Source organism: Salmo salar, chromosome ssa14 (genome assembly GCF_905237065.1).
Source record: "Salmo salar chromosome ssa14, Ssal_v3.1, whole genome shotgun sequence".
NCBI lineage: Eukaryota > Metazoa > Chordata > Actinopteri > Salmoniformes > Salmonidae > Salmo > Salmo salar.
The window spans coordinates 32,260,107-32,276,428 of record NC_059455.1 but is presented as its reverse complement, the minus strand read 5'-3'; the positions used below and the strand labels follow the sequence as shown (position 1 = coordinate 32,276,428).

The window sequence follows — 16,322 nt, the reverse complement described above, 5'->3', positions numbered from 1 at the left end:
CAGTCAACAGTCGTCGGAGTGGCCAGACTGCCCTGAACTGCCGGAGTGGCCAGACTGCCCTGAACTGCCGGAGTGGCCAGACTGCCCTGAACTGCCGGAGTGGCCAGACTGCCCTGAACTGCCGGAGTGGCCAGACTGCCCTGAACTGCCGGAGTGGCCAGACTGCCCTGAACTGCCGGAGTGGCCAGACTGCCCAGACTGTCCCGAGCTGCCAGACTGCCCAGACTGTCCCGAGCTGCCAGACTGCCCAGACTGTCCCGAGCTGCCAGACTGGCCAGACTGTCCCGAGCTGCCAGACTGCCCAGACTGTCCCGAGCTGCCAGACTGCCCAGACTGTCCCGAGCTGCCAGACTGCCCAGACTGTCCCGAGCTGCCAGACTGCCCAGACTGTCCCGAGCTGCCAGACTGCCCAGACCTTCCCGAGCTGCCAGACTGCCCAGACTGTCCCGAGCTGCCAGGCTGCCAGACTGCCCAGACTGCCCCGAGCTGCCAGACTGCCCAGACTGCCCCGAGCTGCCAGACTGCCCAGACTGCCCCGAGCTGCCAGACTGCCCAGACTGCCCCGAGCTGCCAGACTGCCCAGACTGTCCCGAGCTGCCAGACTGCCCAGACTGTCCCGAGCTGCCAGACTGCCCAGAGCTGCCAGACTGCCCAGACTGCCCCGAGCTGCCAGACTGCCCAGACTGCCCCGAGCTGCCAGACTGCCCAGACTGCCCCGAGCTGCCAGACTGCCCAGACTGTCCCGAGCTGCCAGACTGCCCAGACTGTCCCGAGCTGCCAGACTGCCCAGAGCTGCCAGACTGCCCAGACTGCCCCGAGCTGCCAGACTGCCCAGACTGCCCCGAGCTGCCAGACTGCCCAGACTGCCCCGAGCTGCCAGACTGCCCAGACTGCCCAGACTGTCCCGAGCTGCCAGACTGCCCAGACAGCCTGGAACGGCCTGAGCCGGAGCCACCTCCAAAAAATAGGTGGGTTGGGGAGGGGGGGTGTAGCACAGTGCCGTCGTTGACGGCAGCCACCCTCCCTTCCCTCCCTTTAGTAAGGGGGAATTTTTCTTTTGGGTATTGTTTGGGGTTATTTTTTTTTGTTAAGGTGCTTCCGGGGTAGCACCTTTAAGGGGGGGGTACTGTCAAGTCCTGGCCAGTATATAAAGTTAATTGTTTTGTAGTTTGGTCAGGGCGTGGCAGAGGGTATTTGTTTTATGTGGTTCGGGGTGGTGTGTTTGTTAAAAGGGTGTTTGGTTTAGTATTTCCGGGTTTTGGTTTATGTCTAGGTAGTTCTATGTGGAGTCTAGTGAGTGTATGTCTATGTTTGGTTAATTGGGGTTGGGACTCTCAGTTGAAGGCAGGTGTTGTCTATCTGCCTTTGATTGAGAGTCCCATATATTAGGGTGTGTTTGTGTTTGTGATTTGTGGGGAATTGTTCTGTGTTGAGCCTATGCTAGCCAGACTGTTTGTAATTGTTCGTTCGTTCTTTTTGTTTTGTGATTTTTGTACGTTCATTTTTTGAAGTTAATAAATTCTCAAGATGAGCATACACGTACCTGCTGCGTATTGGTCCACATTTTCCAACGATGATTTCGTTATATCATCAGAGGACGAAGACAACCGTGACACTTGCATCATTTGCATTATATCTGCTCTGTGCCAACTGAGTTTCAATATGGCACAACACTGAACATAAAGGCAGCACATTATTCACTCCCATAGCATTCACATATAAGGTACTTTAGATAAGCATAATAGGGACATTGCGTTTGTTGAAAAGCTTGGTTTCACATGAATGGTTTAAAAAGTAGCAGTTAGGTAGGACAACACATTAATCTGCTGTAAATGGTTTGGAATAATTGTGCTACAAACTGTGTCATAAATATTAAAAAAGTTCCTATTTCAATGTACTTTTATGCTTTGAAAAACAGGCAGTATGATGTAATTCACTCATTTACACCATGTCATGACCTGAACATTTCAGTAAGGAAAGTCAACAGATCTTTTGCTCGTCACTGAGATATTATGAGTTATGTTTAGCTATGAGGAATATATGTGTGGAATCCCAGTGGTCCGGATAAGAAGTGTTTCTTCCACAGTTCTTCAGGGCATATTTAAAAATGTTATGTTCAAAAAAGCCGCAAACTCTGCAAAATTTTACATGAAATCTCTGGTAATATTGAGAGAGTTCATGTCTTAACATTTGTTAGGCTGTTAAACGCTTCTGGGCAGGGAGAGACGCTGTGTGTAATGATTTTAATAAAATGAAAAAACAGCCAGTGAAGGACATAGGGATATATGAAATGTACTCCTCAGCCTGAAGTGTCCCCACTTTTCGCGTGGTGTCGACTGATAAAACGCTTCAGGAGGGTGATCACGTGTGCTAGCAAGACAGAGGTCCTGGATTTGTGCCTTGGTGTCAATTGAATCAGGAGGAAGTGGTACTGGCTACGCAAGCAACGTGACATCCTTTACACCAGCATCACAGCCTTTAAAGCTGCTATATGTAACTTTTTGGGCGACCCAAACAAATTCACATAGAAATGGAAGTTATAGATCTGCCAGTCTCATTGAAAGCAAGTCTAAGAAGTGGTAGATCTGTTCAATGTGTGCACTATTTCTATGCTTCCCAGTCTTAACCTATTTAATCCCATCAGTCACAATAGTGACCGTACAAAACGTTTTCAGTTATAAGGCTCCATTTTCTTTACTGAATGATGTATCAATACGTTTCCAGCAAATATTTAATTAATAAAGGGTTTCAATGAAAACGTGCAGTGTCACATGTTTGGTGTAAATTGTCACATGACCAGAGCTGTTTACTTCCTGGTTGCACCATGAGAAGAGGATGGCTGCATCAAAGCTCCCAAACAAAAGGTTAGTAAAGTATGTTAACATAAAGATAGGACAAATATTTTTGGTACACATAATATTTAAGTTGTCTAGTATTGATATATGCATTTGCAATTACTCAACTTTGTTCAGTGTGGTCATAAAATGAGTAAACATGTTGACGGCAACAATAGTGACTGGCGGAATAACACAGTGCGTCTAGGTATGCACATACTGATCCACATACATAGTTCTTGTTCTACCTAACTTTCTACTCTGTTCTTTCTTTTAGTTTCACTTTGAGTCAAGTTCTGGATATGTTGGATCTAGGCAACCGCCCAGACAAGGCATGCAACATTGCAGTTATTCCTCAAAATGAGAAATATGCTGTCCTCAGTGATTGTGATAGCAATGGGTCAGACATGGACTATGAGGGGGAGACAGGCCATTAGCCAGCTAGACTGTTGAATGCATATGCTGAACCTATGGAAACAGATCATGACAGGAACAACGTTATCAGTTATACCCCTTACCACCCCCCTCCATTGTTGATAATGAAGAGCCAAGGTCCTCTATCCGCCAGAGGGTCCAGTCAGAAGAGCCAAGGGCAAAGCTGCAGGTGGTCAAAAATAAAGATCAAGTGTTCAAACACTCGAAGAGGCCTGACACCATTGTGATTCCAAAACACATAGTATACAGCCCAAATATACAAAAGTTTGTCACGAAACCACTGCGCCACGGAAGGAGATCTCTAATGGCTGCTACTGTTGAAGATCAGGCAAGATATGACAAAGCTTCTTACTGGCCAATCAACAGAATGCAACGGTTCCAGAGATGTCATCATTGTGACAAACGCACTACCTATGCATGTGAGAAATGCAAAGTGCCACTGCACATTAAGTTCTTCAAGATATACCATGGACAGTAGAAAAGGAGATAAGAGTGAATGAAAAAGGACTGAAAAAGCCAATAAAAGAAAAATAGAAAAGTTAATAAAGGGTGAGGAGAAGCAGTACAACAGACTCTAGGAAGAAAAGTCAACGAAAAAGGGAAAAAGACAATCAAAATGGCTGAAATGTTTTTGGAAAAGAAGGTCAATTGATTCAAGACACTGTATGACCATAGGTCTGACTGATCACAGTTCAAAATATTGATGAACAAACTAATCGTGCACTTAGTTCTGAAGCCTACCTCTATGATATATATATATATATATATATATATATATATGTGTATATGTGTGTATGCATGTACTGTATGTGTATATATATATATTATATATTTTTTTCACTGCAGGCCTCTACTTGAATGCATATTCAAAAGTAAAAAATAAAATGTAACACAATAAAATAACAATAGCGAGGCTATATACGGGGGTACCGGTACCGAGTCAATGTGCGGGGGTACAGGTTAGTCGAGGTAATTAGGGGTAGGTAAGGGTAAAGTGACAATGCATTTTGGAATGAGATGTTCAGAGAGCAGGGGTCCACTTACTTTTGGTCATGTAATGTATCTTGAGAGTCCTAGCAATACAGAAATTCAAGCTCAGAGACGATGGGGAACAAAATCAGTATGTGTGGATCAATGTATTTCACAGATTCATGTTAAGCGTGCTAGACAGGCCGTTATACTTAGTGAACCCAGCAGGATGTTACAGCACAAGGTCATATGGGCCCTGAGACAACTGAGCTGCCATAATGTGGTTATCCTGACCACATGGTGTCATACAATTATGTCATACAGGTGTCATACCTCTTTCCAGTATCCACAACCACTTACTTCTCTGGAATACACCCTAGAGACTTACACCAGAAGTGTAGCGGAGGGCAAACGCAAATCCACCTTTTACAGAAAAATGTATTAGAAATTAATATAGGGAGCGTTACTTTACTCAACACGAACGGTGATCAGCATTTACCCACCAATTTTTTTTTTTACTATTACATCACCGCTTACAACAGTACTTCTAATATGGCACAACATTGAACATAAATACCTCTATGTATAATCCATGATAGAGACTTACAATATAGTTATTTTGATATGCCTTACCTATAGACTTTGGATCTGTACATTTCCACTTTAACATAACTTTTGTGACTGCTAATTTATGCTTCAGTATTTCTGTTATTTCAGGTGAATTTGTCATGCTGATCAAGAACAACTTCCACACTCTTATGTGAATTCACCTTATTAACACACTTCTAAAGCTGTACAACCTTAGGTCAAGATTATGTGAAAATTGTATTTTACGTAAAAGCAACATATTCTGTGACAGGTGACTCTATCGACACAAATCTCGCCTTCAGATGTAGGATCTTAATTAGATCATCCTGTTGCAGGAGAACTTTCTTGCAATGTAGGATATTTAAAACGTGTAGTGTTTTTGAGGTTTAAAAATGCTTCTGAAGATTGTAATTTCCACTGACTTGATTTTCCCTTACAAAAAATCTAATCAACCTCTACAAAAATGTCAATTAATTATAATCCACTTAATAATTAACTTTTCCTGTTGCTACAGGATAATTTTCCTGCTGTAGCAAACTGGCTCCAATTAAGATTCTACATCTGTATGAAAGTCATAATGATTTCTATTCACTGAATGATTGTCTCCTTGGGATTACAGTACAATTAACAATATTGGACATGCAGTTGTAGGCCTGCATATTAGAATAAGGGTTCAAATTCAGGTCACTGAATTGTTACTGGGAGGGTTGAAGATACTGTATGCCTGGACTCATAGACTCAGTATTTTGACTTTGCGGTTCTCTAGATACCACTGTGACTGTCAAGTCTCTCAAGTTTCACCTTGGTGGCCAACAGTGCACTAAAATGAACAGTTTAGTGGGCCTCATGCCAGGGTTACATTAGTTGGTTTTGGAAACAGTTGAACAGAAATCAGAGGTTTCACCCTGCACTAGACCCTCTCAGATAGGGTGCCGTACAGTAAATTGATTATTTCCTTTCCTTTCAAAACGTCTAAATATTAATGTCAACGGAGTGACTCTTTAAGAGGTTTATACATTTTTAAACCTCCTCTGTGTGCCTTTTTTGTGTGAGTGTTCATCTAATTCCATGGTTTATTTAAAACATGCTTTACCAGGCTGTTTGGAAGGTCCCTTCCCTGTCATAACCGTGTCATTCAATAACTGGCCAGCCTCTAGGTCACTGGATCTTCCCAAGACCTCCAGAGAGACAAATACTGTATATTAACACTTTGGTGTCACAATTGTGTTACCTCCCTCAGGAGCCTCATCTAATTTCAAGCCACTTCTCTGTTGCCTCAAGTGCTCGTCCAATTCAATTAAATCAAAATTGGAGTGTGTAACTCTGATTAGTCAGACTGAATCATTTTTCCTTTCCACTGTCAACCAATCGTTCTGCATGACCCTGTGTCCAGTAAAGCAACGCGTCTGGCTTATAGGGTTTATAGTTTTGTAGCTTCTTAAAGAGAAAATCCAATATCACACCAATCAAGTGCTACTGATTGCTTCAACTGCTGGCAATTAAGAGTCAGCTGGAACAAAGCGCTGACACCTGCCTGCCCCGCAGGTCTAGAGAGAACAACACATTTTTTGCAGTATTGTGGGAATAGCACTTGTCACTTCCACTAAATCAGTGAGAAATAAAACAGAGTCCCACCACAGGGATTAGCCGTGGCTTGACGATCCAACGGAAAGCAAGCTGGAGCAGCGGAAAGCAAGCTGGTCTTTAACATACTAAATAGTTGGTGATATTACAATAATAGAATGTCAAAATGCAAGCTTTTTCACGTAATGTGTTGGAAAGAGTTGACTACATACAGTAGTATGATAGGATAATGTGGATCACTACCAAATCAGTTAATATCAAGGGAATTGCCAGGGACCTCACAATACGATATTATCACAAACCGTAGGTGACGATTGCGATTCGATACTGCAATTTCATTCCGTTTTGATGGTCCAAACAATTTTGCTCAGTCATGAAAATAAAAGTTTTGAAAACATGTTTCCTCGCCATTTGAAAAGAAAAAGGAGAACAGAGTTTTGGTGCAGGTACAGATAACTTGCTCTACCTAACTTATAACTACCTACAAAAAAAAAAACGTTTTTGGGTCTGAAGGGCTCTACATAGTCTACGCAAACGGAGCCGACGGAGGTCCATTTGCATCAGGTATAAAACAAATCACCCTCACAAATGTACGTAGAACTACATAGAGAGCGACACAAACGGACCTCTGTCGGCTCTGTTTGCGTAGACAGTGTGGAAACCTTTAGAATCGATACCTGCTGTCAACATATAGATATAAAAATCGGCTACAATAATATTCCAATACTCTGCTGTAATTATGTATTTTTTATTTTTAATAATATCCTGGTATGGCAAATATTCAAATCAATTACGATAATAATTTGTATAATATGGTAGATCACCAATGTGATGGATACTTGTGTCCTCATGAAACTGATTGGAATTTGGAAAGTGCATTCGGAAAGTATTCAGACCCCTTGACTTTTTTCACATTTTGTTGTTATAGCCTTATTTTAAAATGTATAAAATAGATTTTTTTTCTCCTCATCAATCTACACACAATAGCCCACAATGACAAAGCAAAAACTGGTTTTTAGAAATCTTTGCAAATGTTTGCAAATATAAAAAAACGGAAATATCACATTTACATAGGTATTCAGACCCTTCACTCAGTACTTTGTTGAAACACCTTGTCAGGGATACAGCCTAGAATCTTCTTGGGTATGATGCTACAAGCTTGGCACACCTGTATTTGGGGAGTTTCTCCTATTCTTCTCTGCAGATCCTCTCAAGCTCTGTCAGGTTGGATGGGGAGTATCGCTGCACAGCTATTTACATGTTTCTCCAGAGGTGTTCGATTGGGTTCAAGTCCGGGCTCTGGCTGGGCCACTCAAGGACATTCAGAGACTTATCCCAAAGCCACTCCTGCATTGTCTTGGCTGTGTGCTTAGTGTTGAAGGTGAACCTTCGCCCCTGTCTGAGTTCCTAAAGCGTTCTGGAGCAGGTTTTCACCAAGGATCTCTCTGTACTTTGCTCCGTACTTTGCTCCATTCACTGTACTTTGCTTAACAATGCTCCTTATAGGACACATCACCACACTCTATACTCCTCTGTAAACTGGTCATCTCTGTATACCCGTCTCAAGACCCACTGGTTGATGCTTATTTATAAAACCCTCTTAGTCCTCACTCCCCTCTATCTGAGACACCTACTGCAGCCCTCATCCTACACATACAACACCTGCTCTGCCAGTCACATTCTGTTAAAGGTCCCCAAAGCACACACATCCTTGGGTTGCTCCTCTTTTCAGTTCACTGCAGCTAGCGACTGGAATGAGCTGCAAAAAACACTCCAACTGGACTGTTTTATCTCAATCTCTTCACTCAAAGACTCAATCATAGACACTCTTACTGACAGTTGTGGCTGCTTCTCGTGATGTATAGTTGTATCTACCTTCTTGCCCTTTGTGCTGTTGTCTGTGCCCAATAATGTTTGTACCATGATTTGTGCTGCTACCATGTTATGCCACTGCCATGTTGTGTTGCTACCATGTTGTTGTCATGTTGTTGCTACCATGCTGTGTTGTCATGTGTTGCTGCCATGCTATGTTGTTGTCTTAGGTCTCTCTTTATGTAGCGTTGTGGTGTCTCTCTTGTCGTGATGTGTGTTTTGTCATATATATATATATATATATATATTTTTTTTTTTATCCCAGCCCCCGACCCCGCAGGAGGCCTTTTGCCTTTTTGCCTTTTGGTAGGCCGTCATTGTAAATATTCTTAACTGACTTGCTTAGTTAAATTACATTAAAAACAGTATGCACCTGAGCTCAATTACGAATCTCATAGTAAAGGGTCTGAATATTTAAATAATGAATACGGTTTTTATTTTTAATAAATTTACAAAATTTCTGCAAACCTGTTTTCACTTTTCACTTTGTCATTATGAGGTGTTGTGTGTAGATTGATGAGCATAAGGCTGTAATGTAACAAAATGTGGAAAAAGTCAATACTTTCCGAATGCACTGTATATAGTCTGCCATGCATTACATTTGAATGGATGTGAATTCATGTAAACCCAATGCTGTGACATTGAACCATTATACCTCTTAGGTACCAAAAAGGCATTTCTCACTTGGGTGGCTGAGTAATCTTTTGCCACTTGAGCAAATTAGTTACTTTAATTTGACACTTAATGTGACAGCACTTAAATGAACATTCCTCTCTCTCTCTCTCTCTCTCTCTCTCTCTCTCTCTCTCTCTCTCTCTCTCTCTCTCTCTCTCTCTCTCTCTCTCTCTCTCTCTACTTGTCAGTGAATAAATCCTGGTCAGGATGTTTTGTGAACACTTCACTGGCTTCATTGGACACACACTCGACCTTAAGGGATAGGCTGTCTAATCTGCACCAGTCTCCCCATGCTGAACACTGAATACTGAACACTGCCACAGTTTCACTGCACTTTTACAGTAAACACTGAATGTTAAACAATGCCACATTCTCACTGTACACTGCCAGTCACCATCCACCTTAACACTGGACACTGACATGGTGAGTGCTGACTATTCTCCATATAGAATCAGGACTCCAGAGGCTCATGAGATTTACATCCTCCTTCAGTTCTCAGCAAACATAAAGATCTCCCAAATAATATTATTACTCCTGGAGGAAGGAACTGTCATATTACACAGTACCAGTCAAAAGTTTGGACACACCTACTCATTCAAGGGTTTTTCTTCATTTTTACTATTTTCTACATTGTTTTAGGATGATGTGGGGATAATGTTGATCATGCCGGCTATTGGTGTCTTTAAAAAAAATCTGTTGTCTGCTTGTTTCCTTGAATTAGAGGTTGCAACAAAATCAACTATTGTTTAGTTTAGGTAGAATTCAGTAACATATGTAGGCCCTATCCAGAAAAATAATTCCTAATCCCTAGAGACCCTAGACAGTTTCAGATATCTGAGAGGATTTGATAGGTTTGAGCAATAAGCTAATAGCTCCACCTTGCCCTCTGATAGGCTATAGGGGCAGTTTTTGCACAGGGCCCTCAGTGTTTTCAGTACACATTGCAGAAAGAGACTACCCTTCTGTCCTCATAACAGCTGGTGTCACTTATTTTATTCTCTAAATCTACTGGTGAGTAAAGTAATGCCAACATAATTATTGTTTAAAGGGACATGTGCCATCTCCATTCTCCAAATCGATCTGCTAGTTTAAGAAGTCGGACAGGGTTTATCTTGATAAGTTCAACCGTACAGTACATTCAGGACAATTAAATTAAGTTTAGTATGAGGATTTGGCCTCCTTTTCTGCATTGTTCTCAAAGGGCATTTTATTTAATTCAATTAAATAATATACTGTCAGTTAATGTTTTCAAACAATTGTGTTTCACATTATTGAATTTTGACCTTCTGTGTCTTCCAGCTTTCCATGTCTTTGACTACTGTCTTAGATGTATGTGAAAGTGTGGAGGCTTCTCTGAGACTGCTGCTCTCTGACTCTGAGGCTTCAATGGATCCTGGTGTTACTTCGAGGACACGATTTATTCAGGTCTATATCAACTTGTTCATAATAAAGAAATCCACCACTGATTCAAATTGCTCTCGGAGTATAAATGAAAGAATTCCGACAAAGAGACTACACAAATAATAAGTAAATTATTTACAAAGAGAATCGGGGGGGAGCAGGTATTTCTCAAGTGAATGCACTGATGAATAGATGGCACAGAATCTTACCAACTATAGGTGCAAAAGTGAGAAAATGATTTGAAGATAATTGAATTTAGAAGTTATGGTAGAAGCTATTTATTTCTGTTGTAACTGTTGTTAACTTGAAACATCTCAAGTTTTGAATGGTAGCTTGAGGTCTGGTGAACCTTCTAAAAAGTCTGGCCCAGTTACGGACATAATCTCAGCTGTAGCTAACGCTTGTTTGCTTCCCCGAGGTGGAAGCTTTAGACAACGCAGATGATGACGTTTGAATCCTTGTCCAAGTGTACTAATCTTTCTTAATATGCTTTGGGAGCATGAAGGGGAAGCTTCAAAGACACAGCTGTGAATTAAGAAAAGCGTTTTCCCCAACACCCTTCTCCAGGCTCTCACGGTTTGTCCCTTTTAGTGGCCTTCGCACAAAACAGGCCTTTTTTAAGGGCACAAATAGTAATAATAATCAATAATTTTGCTCTTTATTTAACCATGTTACATATAAAACCTTATTTGTTCATTGAAAATTGTGAATAACTCACCACAAGTTAATGAGAAGGGTGTGCTTGAAAGGATGCACATAAATAACTCTGCAATGTTGGGTTCCATTGTAGAGAGGCTCAGTCTTAAATCATTTTCCACGCACAGTCTGTGACTGTATTTCGTTTTCATGCTAGTGAGGGCCGAGAATCCACTCTCACATACGTACTGTAGGTACGTGGTTGCAAAGGGCATCAGTGTCTTAACAGCACGATTTGCCAAGGCAGGATACTCTGAGCGCAGCCCAATCCAGAAATCTGGCAGTGGCTTCTGATTAAATTAGATTTTCACAGAACCGCTTGTTGCAATTTCGACTAGGCTCTCTTGTTCAGATATCGGTAAGTGAACTGGAGGCAGGGCATGAAAGGGATAACGAATCCAGTTGTTTGTGTTATCTGTTTCGGGAAAGTACCTGCGTAATTGCGCACCCAACTCACTCAGGTGCTTCACTATATCACATTTGACATTGTCTGTAAGTTCATTTGCATACAAAAAATCATGTTCATGTTGTCCTTGTTAATGCAGACAGAGAGGAGCTCCAACTTCTTAATCATAGCCTCAATTTTGTCCCACCCATTGAATATAGTTGCGGAAAGTCCCTGTAATCCTAGATTCAGATCATTCAGGCGAGAAAAAACATCACACAGATAGGCCAGTCGTGTGAGAAACTCATGCAAGCGGTCAGACAAGTGAAAATTATGGTCAGTAAAGAAAACTTTAAGCTCGTCTCTCAATAAAGAAAAACGTGTCAATACTTTGCCCCTTGGTAACCAGCGCACTTCTGTATGTTGTAAAAGCGTTACATGTTCGCTGCCCATATCATTGCATAGTGCAGAAAATACACGAGAGTTCAGGGGCCTTGCTTAAACGAAGTTAACCATTTTCACTGTAGTGTCCAAAACGTCTTTCAAGCTGTCAGGCATTCCTTTGGCAATAAGAGCCTCTCGGTGGATGCTGCAGTGTACCCAAGTGGTGTCAGGAGCAACTGCTTGCACGTGCGTTACCACTCCACTATGTCTCCCTGTCATGGCTTTTGCACCATCAGTAACAATGTATACAATATACATTGTAATGAAGAATAAATAATAGTAATAATAATAATAACAAAATGTTAACATTCAATAGTAAGAATATAATAAATATGAAATGCTAAACATGGAAAATAAAATTATAACTAACTTATAACTGTCATCCTCATCATTACATCAGTACTACAACTACCATCATCATAACTACTACTACTACCACCACCATCATTAAACTGCTCTCATTACCATCACCCCTACTACCTGTACCACTACTATTTGGAATAATGATCACAACAACAATAATAATAATAGTAATAACTACAATAGTAATAACAATAATACTACTAATAGTAATAACAATAATACTAATAATAACTAAATGACTGTTTACTATGCAGATGTTATTATTCAGTGTTCCTCAGGCTATGGCAGGCAAATACATATTTGGCTGCAAGAGGAGCCATTACTCCTTCACCCATGTCACGTCCTGACCAGTAAAGGGGTTATTTGTTATTGTAGTTTGGTCAGGACGTGGCAGGGGGTGTTTGTTTTATGTGTTCCGGGGTTTTTGGTTTATGTTCTATGTTAGTATATTTCTATGTTCTAGTCTAGTCTTTTTAGTTCTATGTTTAGGGTTTTGATTGACCTTCCTCGTTGCCTCTGATTGAAGGTCCTATGTATAGGGGTGTTTTTGTATTGGGATTTGTGGGTAGTTGTTTTGTGTTTGTGCACCTGACAGGACTGTTTAGTGTCGTTCGTTGTTCTTTTGTATACGTGTTTCTTTTGTTTTTTCCTTCTTTTTATTTAAAAAAGAAGATGTGTATACACGTTCCCACTGCACCTTGGTCCAATCCTTATGACAACCGTGATAGCCCATGGGTATTTTTTGTTTGTCCTCTGGGTTTAATAAGTTAAAATTTGGAATAAATGTAGTAATTTCTGTGAATAATGAATCTCTTGTTAGGAATATGTATCACAGTAAAGGAGAAAGTGCATCTCTGTTTTTACCTCCCATGTTGTGCAGTGACCACATACACGCTCCTCTTTGGGTAGCCATGTCTTTTTATGTCTGCCGATTTCTGTTGCCAACTAGAGGTCACTCAGCCTGTTCTTGGTAAGGATCTGCTTCGTATCTCTGACAGAGTAGAGATAATCAGCCAATTCACATTCTCTGTTTTGGGCCAGATAGCAATTTAGTTGGCTTTGGGATTTTGTTTTGTTTTTACCACGTTGTAAATATGAGTCCTTTGATTGGTTCATGATTTTTTAAATGTTAATGATTTATTTTGAAGCAGTGCTGGTGCAGCTTGGTTGGTTAGGTCCAACACCAGCTCACTGAGAGGGCTCGTTTCTTGGCTCAGTTTATTGAGTGGCCCCCAAACCTAACTTCCGTAAAGAGCTATTGGTAGGATTACTCTGTCAAATATTTTGGTCCAAATTCTAATTGGGATGTTGATTTTGAATAATTTCATTGTTATTGCACAAAATGCTCTGCAAGCTTCTTTGAGTGCATTCACTGACATATTAACGTTTCCCGATGCAGATATGGTCAGAACAAGGTATGAGTAATTTTTAGTGTGTTCAGTTATGTTTTTTGTTCAGGGTGAATTTAGATTTGTGTTTCTGACATCTGGGCGTTTTCTGGAAAATGATTATTTTCATTTTTTTATAATGTACTGCCAGGGCCCAATTATGGCAATATTGCTCTAGAATGTTAATGTTCTGTTGAAGACCTTATTTGGTTGGTGATAGAAGAACCAAACTATCAGCATGTCGCAGGTATTTTATCTCTGTGCAGAATAGTGTGAGTCCTGGGGCTGCAGAATGGCCCTGCTAATTAATTTATATTAATGTTGAAAAGGTTTGGACTCAAACTGCAGCCTTGTCTCACACCTCGACTTTGCGAAAATAATTATGTTCTTTGGTTTTAGATTTTTATTGCACACTTGTTTTCTGTGTACATACATTTTATTAAGTCATACACCTTACCACCAAGCCCACTTAGAATAGAATAGCCCTTTGTGCCAAATAGAATCAAATTATTTTTAAAGTCAATAAAGCAGTCAGTCAATTAACTAGTGTGTGTAAGGTGTATATATGGTTAGTAGTGCGATGGTTGGGTAGAAAGCCAATTTAATATTTACTTATTATACACTGCTCAAAAAAATAAAGGGAACACTTTAACAACACAATGTAACTCCAAGTCAATCACACTTCTGTGAAATCAAACTGTCCACTTAGGAAGCAACACTGATTGACAATACATTTCACATGCTGTTGTGCAAATGGAATAGACAACAGGTGGAAATTATAGGCAATTAGCAAGACACCCCCAATAAAGGAGTGGTTCTGCAGGTGGTGACCACAGACCACTTCTCAGTTCCTATGCTTCCTGGCTGATGTTTTGGTCACTTTTGAATGCTGGCGGTGCTTTCACACTAGTGGTAGCATGAGACAGAGTCTACAACCCACACAAGTGGCTCAGGTAGTGCAGCTCATCCAGGATGGCACATCAATGCGAGCTGTGGCAAGAAGGTTTGCTGTGTCTGTCAGCGTAGTGTCCAGAGCATGGAGTCGCTACCAGGAGACAGGCCAGTACATCAGGAGACGTGGAGAAGGCCGTAGGAGGGCAACAACCCAGCAGCAGGACCGCTACCTCCGTCTTTGTACAAGGAGGAGCAGGAGAAGCACTGCCAGAGCCCTGCAAAATGACCTCCAGCAGGCCACAAATGTGCATGTGTCTGCTCAAACGGTCAGAAACAGACTCCATGAGGGTGGTATGAGGGCCCGACGTCCACAGGTGGGGGTTGTGCTTACAGCCCAACACCGTGCAGGACGTTTGGCATTTGCCAGAGAACACCAAGATTGGCAAATTCGCTGCTGGCGCCCTGTGCTCTTCACAGATGAAAGCAGGTTCACACTGAGCACGTGACAGACGTGACAGAGTCTGGAGACGCAGTGGAGAACATTCTGCTGCCTGCAACATCCTCCAGCATGACCGGTTTGGCGGTGGGTCAGTCATGGTGTGGGGTGGCATTTCTTTGGGGGGCCGCACAGACCTCCATGTGCTCGCCAGAGGTAGCCTGACTGCCATTAGGTACCGAGATGAGATCCTCAGACCCCTTGTGAGACCATATGCTGGTGCGGTTGGCCCTGGGTTCCTCCTAATGCAAGACAATGCTAGACCTCATGTTGCTGGAGCGTGTCAGCAGTTCCTGCAAGAGGAAGGCATTGATGCTATGGACTGGCCCGCCCGTTCCCCAGACCTGAATCCAATTGAGCACATCTGGGACATCATGTCTCGCTCCATCCACCAACGCCACGTTGCACCACAGACTGTCCAGGAGTTGGCGGATGCTTTAGTCCAGGTCTGGGAGGAGATCCCTCAGGAGACCATCCGCCACCTCATCAGGAGCATGCCCAGGCATTGTAGGGAGGTCATACAGGCACGTGGAGGCCACACACACTACTGAGCCTCATTTTGACTTGTTTGAAGGACATTACATCAAAGTTGGATCAGCCTGTAGTGTGGTTTTCCACTTTAATTTTGAGTGTGACTCCAAATCCAGACCTCCATGGGTTGATAAATTGGATTTCCATTGATTATTTTTGTGTGATTTTGTTGTCAGCACATTCAACTATGTAAAGAAAAAAGTATTTAATAAGATTATTTCTTTCATTCAGATCTAGGATGTGTTGTTTAAGTGTTCCCTTTATTTTTTTTAGCAGTATATTTTTTTTCTTGAAGAAAGGTTTGAATTCTTGAATTCAAAATGCAACAGAAAACCTTTCCCAAATTCCTGTTTACACAAATTCCCCTGTAATTATTGGGGTCTGATTTGTCTCCACTTTTGTGGGTAGGGGAAATGAGTCACTGGTTCCATATATAAGGAAAGCAGCCAGAAGTTAGTACCATGTTGAACAATTTAAGCATAGCATTTTGCAACTCAATTTGCTGTCACGAGCTTGCTGTCACTCAGGTTACCATGACAATGATCACAACCAACAGGGTCAAAGATGAAGAATGTGGTAAACATTTGGCTGTTTGATAGGGGACCATATAAACACGGCCTAATAATTTTTTTAGGTATAAATGTGTTAATGTCACTGGACATTTTACAGTGCCTTTGACTTTGTCTGTCCTTTAGGAACTATCTCTAAACGAGTTGAGGGGAGTTTGGTAATTGAAACGCCATTGATATAATGAATCAACGCCTGCT

General features: G+C 41.6%; 1 protein-coding gene and 1 long non-coding RNA gene across 3 annotated transcripts in view; both read left to right on the top strand.

The window, feature by feature from the left end:
- Positions 1 to 16,322, top strand: part of LOC106569328 (corticotropin-releasing factor receptor 2) — an 81,997-nt gene that overhangs the window by 14,639 nt on the left and 51,036 nt on the right. The gene's annotated exons all lie outside the window — the stretch shown is intronic.
- On the top strand, positions 1,503 to 4,186 carry LOC123726684 (uncharacterized). Its single transcript, XR_006758794.1, has 2 exons — positions 1,503 to 2,864; positions 3,112 to 4,186. It is a non-coding gene; the product is annotated as an uncharacterized lncRNA (long non-coding RNA).